The sequence below is a fragment of the Sorghum bicolor genome, chromosome 4 (genome assembly GCF_000003195.3).
Source record: "Sorghum bicolor cultivar BTx623 chromosome 4, Sorghum_bicolor_NCBIv3, whole genome shotgun sequence".
In the NCBI taxonomy this organism is placed as follows: Eukaryota; Viridiplantae; Streptophyta; class Magnoliopsida; order Poales; family Poaceae; genus Sorghum; species Sorghum bicolor.
This window is the reverse complement of record NC_012873.2, coordinates 3010008-3025159: the sequence shown is the minus strand read 5'-3', so window position 1 is coordinate 3025159 and position 15152 is coordinate 3010008. Positions and strand designations below refer to the sequence as shown.

The 15152-nt window shown below is 42.5% G+C and overlaps 1 long non-coding RNA gene across 1 annotated transcript; it reads left to right on the top strand.

Annotated features, from left to right (window-relative positions):
* On the top strand, positions 664-4779 carry LOC110434542. The gene is made up of 2 exons (XR_002452053.1): positions 664-989; positions 4304-4779. It is a non-coding gene; the product is annotated as an uncharacterized LOC110434542 (long non-coding RNA).

The following is a 15152-nucleotide window of genomic DNA, read 5'->3' as shown; positions in this document are numbered from 1 at the left end:
AGAGGATCTGACATCAATGCCAAGATGAAACCCCTTGTAGCTTGGAAAAAATGTTCTAAACCAAAAAGGAAAGGTGGTTCTGGGCATCATTAACCTCAAAAGTCAAAACTCTACTCTCTTTCTTAAACACTTAGAAAAATTTTACAACAAGAAGGAGGTTCCCTGGGTGAAATTAGTTTGACATGCACATTATTATAATGGGAAGATCCCTCATGCTACAACTGAAAAAGGTTCTTTTTGGTGGAGGGATATTTAAAGCTTTGTGATCTCTTCAGAGGTATTGCAAACTACAACATTGGAGATATATCTACCGTCCTATTCTGGTCATCTGACATATGGAATGAAAATGTAATGCAAATCAATATCTTAGACTTATCTCTTTTGCAATGAACAAAAAGATCTTAGTTTCACAGCTTTTTACATACAACAATCTAGACCAATTTCACATCCCATTATCAGAACAAGCTTATCAAAAATATCAAAGCCTCCAGGGCTATATTGAGACTATCCAAGTTCAGCCGAACACAAAAGATTCGTGGCATCACATCAGTGGTGGGCCTAGTGGATAGTCCAGGTAGGCCCAGGACTACCCTGAAATCTGGCCCAACAAAAGTTTACTACTTTACAGCCCATAAAAAATTGGTCCAAACAAGCAACATTGTCTATACTCCAGCACGAGATGTGAGTCCACGACTCCATACTGGCGACCGTTGCCGACCGCCCGTCCGACCCCCGGCCAAGCCCTGAGGTCGAGCGGCACGAGGATCCCCCGTCGGCCGCCGCCCACCGACTGCTCGTCCTGTGCCGCCGCCTGCCCACCTCGCCAAGCGACAGCCCCGACGCCACGCTGCCCCGCGGCCCTACGTGGCCACGCTCCGCTAGTCCGGCGGCGGCGGGCGCGCCAAGGAGCTGGTCGGCATAGCCGGCGGCTACCCAATGCCCCAGTCCGCCATGCGCTCTGGCCCCGCGCTGGCCTAATGCAGTCCCTGGTGAGTTTCTAACGAAACTGAAGATTTGTATTGTTCATGGGTTGGTGTACATAGAGATTATCTGTTAGTAGGTCCGATGCGCCGGTTGAAAAGAACGGAGGGAAAACAATTGATCTATCTCTCTCGTAGCCTAAACTCCTTCCCTCTTCTCCTCCCAACTTATCCAAAAAATTATCTCTATTTTATCTCAGGTTATTGTCAGATCCTTCCGGAGTCTTGTCGTGAGTGCTTGTGTTTACTTCTAAACTTGATTTGGACATTGGAGACTACAAAATGGAGATTGGACTGTAAATTGGCCAATTGGTCTTAGGGAGTGTGGATTTGTGAGCCTAGAACCGATTGAAATTTCTTGTTTTTTCCATGAAATTGAGCATGAATAAATCATATTGCATTTTTAGAAGTATAATGCAAAAAATAGCATTACTTCTGAAATTGAGCCTAAGTTTGGTTAATTTATAGTCATGTATACTGAACTTTTTTTTTTAGTTTTTACGGTATTGTATTAAATAATTTTGGCGATAAGCATGAGACTTTTTTTTTGACTAGGACTACCCTAGTTTCGAATCCTGGGTCCGCCACTGCATCACATCTGGGGGACCAATAAATATACATCCTCAAAATTCTACAATTTCCTTTACACCTCGTTTGGACGTAGATATTGGAGCCCAGACATTAGAACTGGAATCAGGTTTTCTCAATGCTGTTGTTTGGATACACATGGAATCGAGATTTGGCATTGAAGACCCAATTCCTTAGTAATTAACTATAACTGGAAGGGGCCGACCCCTCTGTAGTGAGTGGTGCTGGATCCGACACTCAGCCACTTCCCCGCGGGCGAGCGCCCTCTTCCCCTTGGCCAGCAAGACCTCTTCCTCTTCCCCATGGTCAGCAGTGCGAGCTCCTCTTCCTCTTGCCCATGGACAGCGGTGCGAGCTCCTCTTCCTTCCCCTATGGTCGGTGACACAAGATCCACCATGGTCGATGACATGAGATCCACGATGCCCACCAGTCGAGCTTCCTTCTTAGCAGCTCCTCTTCCATCTCCAATAGTGCCGAGATCCACTCACATCCCTTCCTCCCTGACGGGCACGATGGGGTGTAGGCTCCCCACCCCCAGCGGCGACTTCCTCTCCTACCCTGGCGGCTTCCTCCTCTACCCCACTACCCCAGCGGCTTCCTCCCCCACCCCAGTGGCCACAGGAAGGGCATGCACGAGCGTGCGAGCTCTCCATCCTAGATGTGCGGACACACAAGCTCCCCACCCCTAGTGGTGCCCTCCCCCATAGCCGCGACTGCCAGCTCCAGGCTCGAGCAAGCCGAGGCGGCAGACGGAGAGGAAGAGCCAATTCCATTCTTTTGCATCCAAATAGAAAACAAATTTCAGCTGCTTGCTAGGATTTCAAAAGCCAATTCAATGGTCATCCAAACAATAGTATTCGAATTATGGCCATTTGAATACCATGGCTACATTGGTATTGAACCCAATTCAATTCCAGCTCTTCCAATATCTACATCTAAACGGACCCTAGGAATATTCAACCCCCAACACCCTATTTCAGACTCTAAATGTTGCAACAAGCTCAGACTCTTTTCATGGCTACTTCTTGTGGATAGGGTAAACACAAGGAACATCCTAAAGAGGAAGAAGCATAAGCTAGAAGGCAACAATTATAATTGTGTTCTATGCAGCAATAACATTGAAGAAACTGCCTTTCACTTGTTCTTCAATTGCCCTTTCAGCCAAACCTGTTGGCGGCTCTTAGAAATTCACTGGGACTTTGCAGGAGATTTTTTCCCCAAATGACGAGATATGCAAAACAACAGCTCCAACACTCCTTATGGAGATCTTCATCGTTGCTGCTTGGCACATTTGGGTCTTGTTTAGTTCCCAAAAAATTTTGCAAAATTTTTCAGATTTCCAGTCACATCGAATCTTTAGACACATGCATGAAGTATTAAATATAGACAAAAATAAAAACTAATTACACAGTTTGGTCGAAATTGACGAGACGAATCTTTTGAGCCTAATTAGTCCATGATTGGACAATATTTGTCAAATACAAACGAAAAAGATACAGTGTCAATTTTGCAAAATATTTTGGAACTAAACAAGGCCTTGCTCGCAAAGAAACAACTTCATCTTTGAGATGGGCCGTCCTTCCACCTCTTCTATGAAGAGGCCATATTGCAGGCTTGTACATTTTGTGAAAACAAATGTCATGAGTTCCTCCTCTGTATAGATTCCCTCTCCTAGTTTTGCAGGTCTCCTTGTGTGTTTTGGCTTGGGTAAAGCCTCCCTTTTGTACAGTGCCTCTTTTTTTCTAACTGTACTTTACGCGTCTCTCTAGCTGTATTTTACGCTAAAAAGGTACTCCCTCCATTTCAAATTATAAGTCATTCCAACTTTCTTGGGGATCGAGTCAAAGCATCTTAAGGTTGATCAAAATTATAGAGAGAATTATAAAGATTTATGACATCAAATAGGTGTACTATGAAAATATAATTAATGAAGAATCTAATAATACTTAGTTATTGTAAGTGTTATTATTTTATTATATAAAATTTGATCAAACTTGAGATATTTTGGCCCTCTAAGAAAGTTGGAATGACTTGTAATTTGGAATAGAAGGAGTATATCATATTTGGGTGGAGAAACTAATAAACGAGCAGTATTCTTTTCCCAAGCATGTTGGTGAGTATATATCAAATTCAGAGCACGTGGCAACACTAAACGACAATCAGATCAAATGCCAGTTCTCATCATCTTCTTGTTGGAGTGCTGGCGATCTTGTTAAGCTATGTGTAGCTAGGAACATTCCTCAGGTTGAATGTCCCATATTACAGTAGAAATAAATCCCTTTATCTACTCTTGTTTAGACACATTCCTTAGACATCTCTCTCTCCCTAAAAATAACATCTCTCTACAGCCAAGTTCATTACATAAGTTGTGTTTAGTTGGGGGCCAAGACATCAACAAAGTGGGATATCCCAATTTGTTCCCGTGTTCGGTCTGGGACATAGGGGTTGGACTATTCCAGGAGAGAAGATCACAACACTACTAAACCCTCTTCTTTGGGCCTTCCCAACTAATTTTTACCTACTTCTATCCACCCGTTTGTCTTGGTTATAGCACTTGTTTCGTTAGATTTTTTATTTGTGATGCTGGAAACCTCTTTAGTAAGCTCTTTAGCCAATGCATAGACATTCTAGGGGTGGAACCAACAGCCTTCAGTGTTATATATAATATGCATGTGGTGTTGGTCTTTGATTACTTGAGGTCGTTTTCTAACTACGCTCACATTTTGATGATATAGGAACATGTTGGAAGTTACAACTGCGCTGTTATCTTCAATTACCCTAACTACTGAAACATATTCCCCATTTGGGCTCATGGTGTATACCGCCAGCATCGTGTAAGGAAGAGAAATGGGTTCATGTGAGCATAACATGGTGACAAACAGGTGCATGGCTATATTGAACTCTGGCACATATACTTGAACACAGTGCTGCAAACATTGCCCTAAACAAATCCATGCACTACTATTGCATAAAAGAATTTATCTAAATTTAACTTGATCAGAAGAGCACTGAGAGTAAGAAACGGCCTTCACTGAGCTCTGTCATCCATTTCTATTTGCCTGTTTGATGATAAACAATAAGGACACCTCTCGTTCAGGTTTTTTTTTTCTTTTTTTGAAAATGGTACTGAGAAAGTAGCACATAACTAAGATGATAACCATATTTTGCGGTGGATGTTGCTTACTTGCTTAGTAAAGTGTTTCTTGTGCCAGGGATGAGTCTCCAAGTGATTAAACGAGATCTGCTTTCAACTTTTATATTGTATTAATATGTCACACATTATTCACATATACTTGTCGTAACTATCAATACGCCAACTGCCAAATGTATTACTGTTTGACTTTGAGTGCCAACTGCCAATAATTCCCAGGAAATGACGTACAGGTAGCTAGCTGTAGGTCGAGTCAGAGGTTTCTGCACAATTAAAAGCCGTCGAATCAGAAGTTTCTCTGCAATTAAAAGCCTTTTGCGACAGTTTGCTTCGATCCACGCACTCACAATGCAGACTCTATCATAGAGTCTAAAGTTATTTATTACCTCGAACAATGTGGACTTAGAGTCTTATTTTTTCTACATCTTTTTAAATAAATATGCTGCCACATCAGTAAAATACCATAAATAATATGTAATTAAGTGTCTTGGACTCTGTGATAGAGTCTTGCATTAATGCAGACTCTATCATGGAGTCTAAAGTTATTTATTACATCGAACAATGTGGAGTCTAAGAGCATGGTTAATAATTTAGCCGGCAGTCGACTGTATGACATTGCCACGTCACATAAAGCTAATACTGCAGCCAACTGATACAATATGCTAACTATTAGCCGGCTATTAGGTTGGTTCAACAGAGAGTAAGCATTTAATGTGTGCCTGTACAGTATATGATCAAGTGCGGTCTAGTATCCCGTGTGGCCCTTCAATCATTGGAGCTGGGAGGCCAGTATTGGCGCATTGGATCAGAAAGTTGGAACGTGGGTCAAGCAAGCGCCGAGTTGTTGCTGGCACCAGACTCCCTTCTACCTCGGAACATGTGATTCAGCCGAGCGTTTCACGAACCGCCCGCTCCTTTCTCTCTCTTATCTTCTCACTGCTCCACTTAGGATTTTGATGACGTGTTAGATGCTGCAACTCAGGCTTATTATACTTGCTCTAAATAAGACTTGGAGTCTTATTTTTTCTACCTCTTTCTTCAATAAATATACTGCAACATCAGCAAAACACCATAAATAATATGTAATTAATTGTCTTGGACTCTGTGATAGAGTCTTGCATTGGGAGTGCCCTAACAAAAAAAAATCAGCAGGTACGGTTCAGCTCCAATGGCGTCCTGTCCTGCTCCTGCAGTTGGTGGTCTAGCTTTGACTTGTCAATAATTTGCAACCTTGCTGCCTTCACGCAGCCGGTGGCAAGGCTGCTGCCCTGCCCGCCGCACACGGACACACCAGCAAGCAGCAGGAGAACCGTGGTCTGGCCAGATGATCAGGCAAGAGTTTCTTTTTTTTTAGGGAAAAGGCAAGAGTTTCTTGTGGAGCTAGCATATACCAGGGCTGAGCAAATCTGCAGGGATGATGTGGTGATGAGTTTCCAAGTGGTTAGCAAAACGAGATCGATCTGCTGCTTTCAGTTTTGATGGCATATCAATGTGTCTATTCACAAATATCTACTAGTATATATATACTCGTATACATTGTGGTTGTGGTAGCTATCAGTCCCCTTCTAGAATGAAGTCTTCGTTAGTGCAAGTTGAATGATATAACCCAAAACCCATGCTGCATGTGACAACATGCATGGACTGAAAGAATGGATCACAATTATCTCAAGGCGTTAATATGTGACACAGTGAAAGGAGATTTTGTGCCATCAGTTCAGTTCATCGATCCATCACAGTGCCTTGCCCTGCATGTGCATTGCATCCTCCACCAGCGTCCCTCCTTGCTGCAACTTGCAAGGAAGAGTATACATGTGTCTACTGTAATGCCACCTGCCAAAGTGCTAAGTGTCAATAATCCCCAGGAAGAGTATACATGTGTCTACTGTGAAAGCTGGCTCCATTTTTTTTAAAAAAAAAAGAAAAAAACTTCTCTGCAATGCAAAGCCTTCAGGGTCAGTAGTTAGCTCCTACTCCTATAACGAAACATGAATTTCACACTCAGCCGCCGTTCAGGTTCAGCTCCAATCCTCAAATGCTGACCTCGATCGCCTGCACTGCAGCTGGTGGTGGCAGTCGGGTGAGAGAGAGGCCTGGGGGCGAGCGGGGAGACGACGCTGTCGCTGCGGTAGCGGAGACCACCGGAGATATCGATGTGGCCAGGAAACCTAGTGAAAGCAGCTTGTACCTGTGTACCGATGCAACAAGGCGGCCATATGCAATGCATGCGACGATCACTATACGCTAGCTGGACGATGGGAGCTCTCCAGACTCCAGTCTCCACAGCATTTGTTCCACAAGTTCTCCACAGCTCTGCTGGCTAATGGCCACGCATGTTTCTCCATAGTATTTAGGCCTTATTCAGCTGTTATCGCATTCATCTCATTCAATCCATCCAAACATATGTGGATTGATATAAATACGAATACATCCAAATAAGGTCTTATTATATATTTTCCACGAGTTGACTAGTATATTCGTGGACAAGAATAAACCATGCATGCATGTATATATATATATATATATATATATATATATATATATATATCTAGGTGTCCCACACATGTTGCACATTGAGCCTATAATAGGTCCATTGTATTCATTTCAAAGAGAGAGAAGATCCACTGTTTTATTTGCCTTACTGCTTCCCGTCATATACTACATACTAGCACTGTGCCTTTGTCCTAAAATAAATATAACTCTAGCCATTTTTAAGTCAAACTGGTTTAAGTCGAATTAGCATTAATACGATTTCCAAAATGCATTATTATAAATTTAATTTTATTAAATATTTATCTATAGTTTTAAAATCAAGTAGAGCCCATTTAGGCCTTGTTTAGTTCCAAAAAATTTTGGAAAATCGACACTGTAGCACTTTCGTTTGTATTTGACAAATATTGTCTAATTATAGACTAACTAGTCTCAAAAGATTTGTCTTGTCAATTCTGACTAAACTATGTAATTAGTTTTTATTTTCGTCTATATTTAATACTCCATGCATGCGTCTAAAGATTCGATGTGACGGAGTATATGAAAAATTTTACAAAATTTTTTGGGAACTAAACAAGGCCTTACAAATCCGAATGTGAATTATAATATCCGTGTCTATATTGAGTTTGAATTTGAATTAAAATGTAGTAAATAGTGCTTTCCATATTCGATTCTATGTGGATCTGACCCAAATCCATCCCTGTGATACTAGTATATGTTAAAAAATGATAGTTAGATCGACTTTGGCGGTAGCCTTCAAAACAAGGCCTCTACTTTTCATCTGAGGGCTTTGATCCCTCTAATTTTGAGAGTCCTATGTGTTTCTAGCTAGGCTGCACCTCAAGCATGAGCCCTAAGACCATCAAACTTATTTAGAGGAAATAAGATTTAGGACCCACTCGTCATCCTCTCTCTTATCTATCTTCTTCACCACTAAGGAATCACCCATGTCTCGGCAAAAAAAATAGGGTACCACAAGGGAGGGACACGCCAGGAGTGGTCGGGAGTAGCATTGCCAGATCTTCTTCCCCCATTGCCCCAAGGAAGGGTGTCGCGAGGCTTTTTCCCATTGTCGCGAGGGAGGGGTGCTGCGAGGAGTCGGAGGAGGAGGAGGAGCCAGAATAGGTGGTGAAAGGCTTCCTCTACCGATGTGTCAGTGAGCTCCCGCCAGCCAGAACGGAAAGCACTTGGCAGCGCAGTGTGGTGCCAGTTTGAGCTGCTAACGATTTGGGCACAAGAAGGTGGGCAGGAATGCGGGGCGGCGCTTGCAAACATGGGCGGGCTCCGCATGCAGGTGAGGGAAGAAACACACGCAGAAGATGCATACACTACTACAGAAAAACTTTTGTGCAACGTTTGCTAATGGGTCGCGGAGGCGGGCAGGTTTTTTAACCGCTTCGGTTAATGCCTAGATTAACAGAGGCTGTTAAAAGCTAAAATCTATTAACCGAGGCGGGCCCCCGCCTCAAAAAAAATACCCCCATTTTCGGAGGCGGGCCTCTTATAAAGCCCGTTTCGGTTAATATGACCGAGCCCACTCGGCCCGGTAAGAAATTAGGCTATATAAACAGAAACCTTAGGTTCTTCCTCCTTCTCCTAGCCCAACGCCTCCTCTCTTCTCCTAGCCCGGTGCCTCCTCCCTTCTCCTCTCCCTCGCATCTCCCCTCATGGCGCCTGCTCCCTTCTCCCCTCCCTCACGCGTCCTCCCTTCTCCCTCCTAGTCTCCAAGACCCTCCATCTCACCCGCACTGCACCTCCACCTCTCTCATGCAACGGCACACCCCTCTTCTTCATGTGGTGGTGCACGGCCCCGCAGCCGCCAGTTGGATCTGGTGGCGGATGAGCCGGATCCGGCAGCGAGGCACGCAGACGAGGAGGTGCTCAGATCCGGAGCGCTTCTCGGCAGTGGATCTAGGGCGGGCTCATCCCCTGGCGATGGATCTAGGGTGGGCGCGGTCTCCGGTGGCGTATCCAACAACGACGATGGTCGGTGACGACGTGTGGATGGGCTCAGCGGGCCTGTAGATGGGCTCGCCGGGCTTGTCCATAGATATTTTTTTATTTACCGATGCGGGCAGCAAACCGCCTCGGAAAAGGTCATATTAACTGTGACCTTTGATCTGAGACGGTTGTAAAAACCGCCTTCGTAAACCCTTTACGCCTGCCTTGGTTAAAAATATTTGTAGTAGTGATATAGGCTTGCAGACAGCACACTGGTGAGGGAGGAGAGTGGGAGTGAAACACACGCGCGGGACGGTCATTTGCAAGCTTGGAGTAGAGCCCTGTATAAACGATGCCCGGAGGGGAGATTTGATTTGGGGAGGGTGGGGGCGCTCTAATTTGAGAGCTCTATATTGGACCTATGTTTTTGTCTCAAGTCCTCAAATTTAGTTTTAAGAGTTTAAAGTAGAGACTTTGCTGAATTGCGCTAGATATATAGTATATAAAGAAGAGATACTTTTATATTTGAGGGCGAGTTACTCTTACGACTTATACATTAGAGGGTTCAAGTAGAGATTTTATTGGAGTTGCTCTTAGGATTTATGAGAAAGTAAGTCTTACTCTAATGTACCAAAAATATATAGAAAATGGCCTATACGTAGGAGCGTACAGGTTAGTAGGTGTAGTTGATACCAGATGGCCTATGGGAGCAGAGATGGTTGTAAAGCAGTGTTTGGTATTATGGCCTTGTTTACTTCCAAAATTTTTTAGGAACTCGATATTGTAGTACTTTCGTTTGTATTTGACAAATATTATCCAATCATGGACTAACTAGACTCAAAAGATTCGTCTCGTCAATTTCAACTAAACTGTGTAATTAGTTTTTATTTTTGTCTATATTTAATACTCCATGTATGTGTCTAAAGATTTGATGTGAGAGTAAATTTGAAAAATTTTACAAAATTTTTTGGAAACTAAACGAGACCTATTAGTTGAAATCGGCAACCAGACCTCGACGATAGGTGGCACCAAAGCACCCTTTAAGAAATCTGCCGCAGCTTGTCTTGTAGCATCTCCAGAAGACACGAAACATATTTTTCGCGCAATCTCTTGGATGACGTGAGGCCTTTTTCTGTTGAAACGTTGCCATACCATACACCGTGCCGTCAAGAATTATATATATGCCCATACCTTTCTGTTACTTTTTTTTGATAGGGTGGTAGCACTTGGGCCTTGTTTAGTTCCGAAAACTGAAAATTTTTCAGAACTATAGCACTTTTGTTTATTTGTGGTGAATATTATTTAATCATAGACTAACTAGGGTTAAAAGATTCGTCTCGTGATTTACAGTCAAATTGTGTGATTAGTTTTTGTTTTCGTCTATATTTAATGCTTCATACATGTGCCGTAAGAATCGATGTGGCAGGGAATTTTGAAAACTTTTTGAATTTCAGGGTGAAATAAACAAGGCCTTGGTGAAGTCCGCTATATGAATATCCGAGACGTTTTTCATTCGGGCGTTGTTTAGTTCTCAAAAATTTTGTAAAACTTTTCAGATTTTCCGTCACATCGAATCTTTAGACGTATGCATAGAGTATTAAATATAGATGAAAATAAAAACTAATTACACAGTTTGGTCGGAATTGACGAGACGAATCTTTTGAGCCTAGTTAGTCTATAATTAGATAATATTTGTCAAATACAAACAAAAATGCTACTATTCACATTTTGCAAAAAAAAATGGAAGTAAACAAGGCCTCGATCCATCATCCATCTGTACTTGAAGCAATGGAGCGCATTATACTGCTACAGTTGTTTGATCACAAGGTGGCAATTGTCCAGATCTATGTCGCTTTCATAGCTGGTTTGGATGCTCCAAATCCCAACCCATCCTTGAGCCTTATTCGTTTGGTTCATAAGGCATGATAGAAAGTACTGTTTGGTTGATTTGTTATAAGAGAAAAACACTATTGAATGTTTGACAGATTTAATTGATAAACTCAGCCGCTCAGCGTGGTGCTCACAACGTAGACAACTGATGTGGATAAACTGAACAAAAAGAGAAGGAATTCACGTTTTTATCCCCTACCATCTTTTTTTAGGCCTGGTTTAGTTTTCAATTTTTTAAGATTTTTCGTCACATCAAATCTTTAGATGTATGTATGGAACATTAAATATAGACAAAAACAAAAACTAATTGCACAATTTGCCTATAATTTGTGAGGCAAATCTTTAAAGCCTAGTTAGTCCGTGATTAATTAGACAATAATTGTCAAATACAAATGAAAGTGCTATAATAGGCAAAGCCAAAAATTTCCGCGACAAGACCTAGCTAGCTCTAAAATAGCACTAGATATATAGTATATAAAGAAGAGATATGCGAAAATCCTTTAATTTGAACTAGCATGAAAAAAAACTATTTGCCTGTCCTAATGTATGAAGAACATAAATCATCTATCTCTCCCTTGACAAAATAGAAAATATATAAATAAAGAATACCATAGATATGAGACTAACTCATGTTAGAAAGATTGTAGTGCATAAGAAAAGGCTATCCAATAATAATCCAACTCACTATACATCCCACATCTTTTTTCCCCTCACCCACACCTCATCTAGTCATCCTACGCCCCAACAAGGGCAACTTTAACGTTTTGCACCCTCACGGTGTTATGCTCTGCCCAGTGATGTTTCCTTGTTCGATTTTGCTCCAACCTGTAAAATCTCCAAGCACTAGTTAAACGGACCCGCAAGGAATAAACTACTCTTTTCCAACCCCCACATCTCTTCCCAATATTCTTTTCTCTCTCGTCTCTCCTGCGGCGGGTGCTACAAAAGGCAACAGGTGCCAAAGGTTGCCAGGCTAACGCCACCTCTCTAATGCAATGTATTGCACCTCTTCTTCTAGCATCACCTTAGAGCATCTCCAGCAGGCTATTTAGACTACTTATCTCCAATCTGAGTAGTAGAGGACTAAAAATCCACTTCAGCAGACTACCTATTCTACCCAACAAATTTGTTGGCTACCTAAATCCTCCTATCCACTACCCATTTATGTTGGGTCAAGAACACTACCCAAATCTTCTCTCCCATTCATGCTTTGATTGTGAGACCTAGAAGTTATTCTCTGCTAAGACAAAAATGGGTAGCTAGTTTTAGGTAGTACTGCTGGAGTTGAGAGCAAAATCTAGGTAGTATTAAAATGGGTGGCTACCCAAATAGACATTTATGTAGTTTGATTTAGATAGCACTGCTAGAGATGCTCTTAGCACACACATTGGACCTTCTCTAATAGCCTCATAGTTTGTTCAGGCCCAGTAGAAACAAGAGAGCTCTTCTCCCTTTCACGTAATAAGCAAAAATGTTGAGGTAGATCTTTATGAGCTAGTTGAAATATCACTATTTTTTGACAATAGCATATATTATATATTAAGCAACCATATTACACAAAGGTCCTCCAAGAAAGACTGAATTACAACGAGGTCCAACGACCAGATAAGAACAGCAACTATGTCGGAGATGTTGACGACGATGCATTCGCCAACGAGGGGCCGTAGAGGCGCTAAGGCGCATACACCTAGATGGAAGACCGCGCCAAGCGTCAGTTGAAGGTGGGGCGACGGAGCCGGTGAGGAAGCGTGCGCCGAGCGACCGAAGGATAAGTTTGTTGTTGCGCCGGAGGTAGAGGATGAAGCTCCAAGTTGGGTCCCAGGTGAAGACGAAGTCATCGTGCCAACGTCGGATAAGGAGCTGTCTGGATCCGCAGGATCGATGGCTACAAAGTAGAGGTGGAGGCGAAGGCGATCTGTGGTGGATGCGGGTTGGATGAGCACGGAACTGGGAGGCGACGCGAGGTAGGCGAGGTGGAAGTGGAGAAGGGGAGAGCCGTGCTGCGGAGGAGCGGATTTATTTTATTTAGACGTACCTTGGTTGGAGCCTCGTCGACGGCGACAGGAGCTACAACAACAGCAACGACGACGGCGACGATAAAGGTGACCACCTGAGGAGAACCTATCACGGGACTCCTAAAAAATATACATGAATCTTACAAGGAGGAGGAGGAGGAGGAGGAGGAGAGGAACAAGGGAGGAAGGGAGAGGGTCGACCCACCTGCCCTGCCACCGGCGAGCACGGGGAGGATAGGGGACCGGCGACAGAGAGAGGTTGGGGGCAGCTAGGAGAGAGAGAGGTAGGAAGGTTAGTCACATCATACACTATGAAACCCTGGGCCCGCGCACTGATTGAACTGGGCCTGAAATATCACTGTTGAAGTTGTCCGTACAGTATGCTCTCGTGTCCTCATTGTGTAAAATTGCTTGATAAGATCACCACCGCAAGCGATGCTCCTGTCTCTTTCTCCCTTCCCGCCTGTTTGATTGAGTTTATCAAGTAAATCTACTAGTCATTCAATGATATTTTTCTCTCACAATAAATTAGTAAACAGTACTTTCTATCATGACTTTTTAGTCATCATCTAAAGAATGCACATATCATTTTTCAAGGTGTCAACCAATTTAATTTTCGATTGAATTTATAGAGAAATAGTATCCATGTTTATGTCCAAATATGTTTAATAAAATATAACATATCATTGATTGAACGTTATGTATTTGTATAGTAAATACTAGGAGGATTCCACGTGTTGCCATATATATGAAGGAAGAACCTATATATATAATGTTGATAATGCAAAAATACAATATATGTATAGATTTATTAGCATAATCTTAGAGATTGTATCTATAGTAGATGATGTATCTCACTAATGTGGATATTATAATTCTTGTGTGAAGCGCCCCTGGTAAACCAGAACTCAAATGTGATACAATACTAGTCCCAGGAGACTAGTAACACATTTATTACATCAGATAAGTTTCAGCGCAGTAGTCTCGGTAAGCGTGGACAAGGAAGACACGCTATAATAATAAGACACCAAAATACAACATAGGTCCAAAGGACCTAGAAACAAACGATATCACAATCGAACATCTGACGAGTCCCAATGCCACAGGCTTAGTTGGGTGCAGACACGACCTTACTCGAACGCCACTTCGGGATCAAAGTCTGGATCTTCTTCTGTTTAATAAAGCAAGGGTGAGTACAAAGTACTCAGCAAATCCAACCTTACCCCCTACAGTATATATGCATATGGATAAATCAAGGATGAGGCTTAGTTTTATTTGCATAAAGCTATCTTTTTACACATGCAAGGTTTCATTTCACAAATACTGTTGTAAAAGACCTTTTTTTCCACATATGATAGTATTTCTAAAAAAATGGGGGTTTGATCACAATTTTAAGTGTTGTTGAACCCTTGTTCCCACAACACAATGGCAGTCAACCATTTATTTCCAAAATCACACTCACTCTCATGTTTTCACTCATCCCAACCAATCTAGTTGTTGAAACCAAACCATAACCCGTCCGAGACCGCGGACACGGCTATCCAGATAGATTTACACTCTGCAGAGGTTGTACACTTTTCCCACAAGTAGGATACCACAACTTACACCGTCGTGCAAGCACAGATCCATCAAAGTCATTACCCTCCATAGCTAAGTAATGGCGCTCACCACGGGAACACTAAGGCCACATCTCATGATACCACAATAATTCACAAAGCTCTTTTCATATATTTCCACAATTTCACATACATCACTTAGTGTCCCGTTGCACACCTGCCTCCAGGTGATTGCCATACTAACTAGAGGGATTTAGACTAAGCCTTTTGTGGGGGTATAAACCCCTATACCCTTACGGCTAGACTTGGGCCAGGAGGCTTGGCCCATTACGAGACGAGTTCAAGGCTTGATCCGACAGCTTGGAGTTTTGCGCAAGGAAACAAGATGTGGAGATCAAGCAAGATTCTAGTCGGTTAGAATAGGAATTGATATCGAATTATCCATGGCAATTGTAACCGACTAGGATTAGTTTCCAGATCTGTAACCCTGCCCTCCAGACTATATAAGGAGGGGCAAGGGACCCCCCCTAGGACAGATTATCTC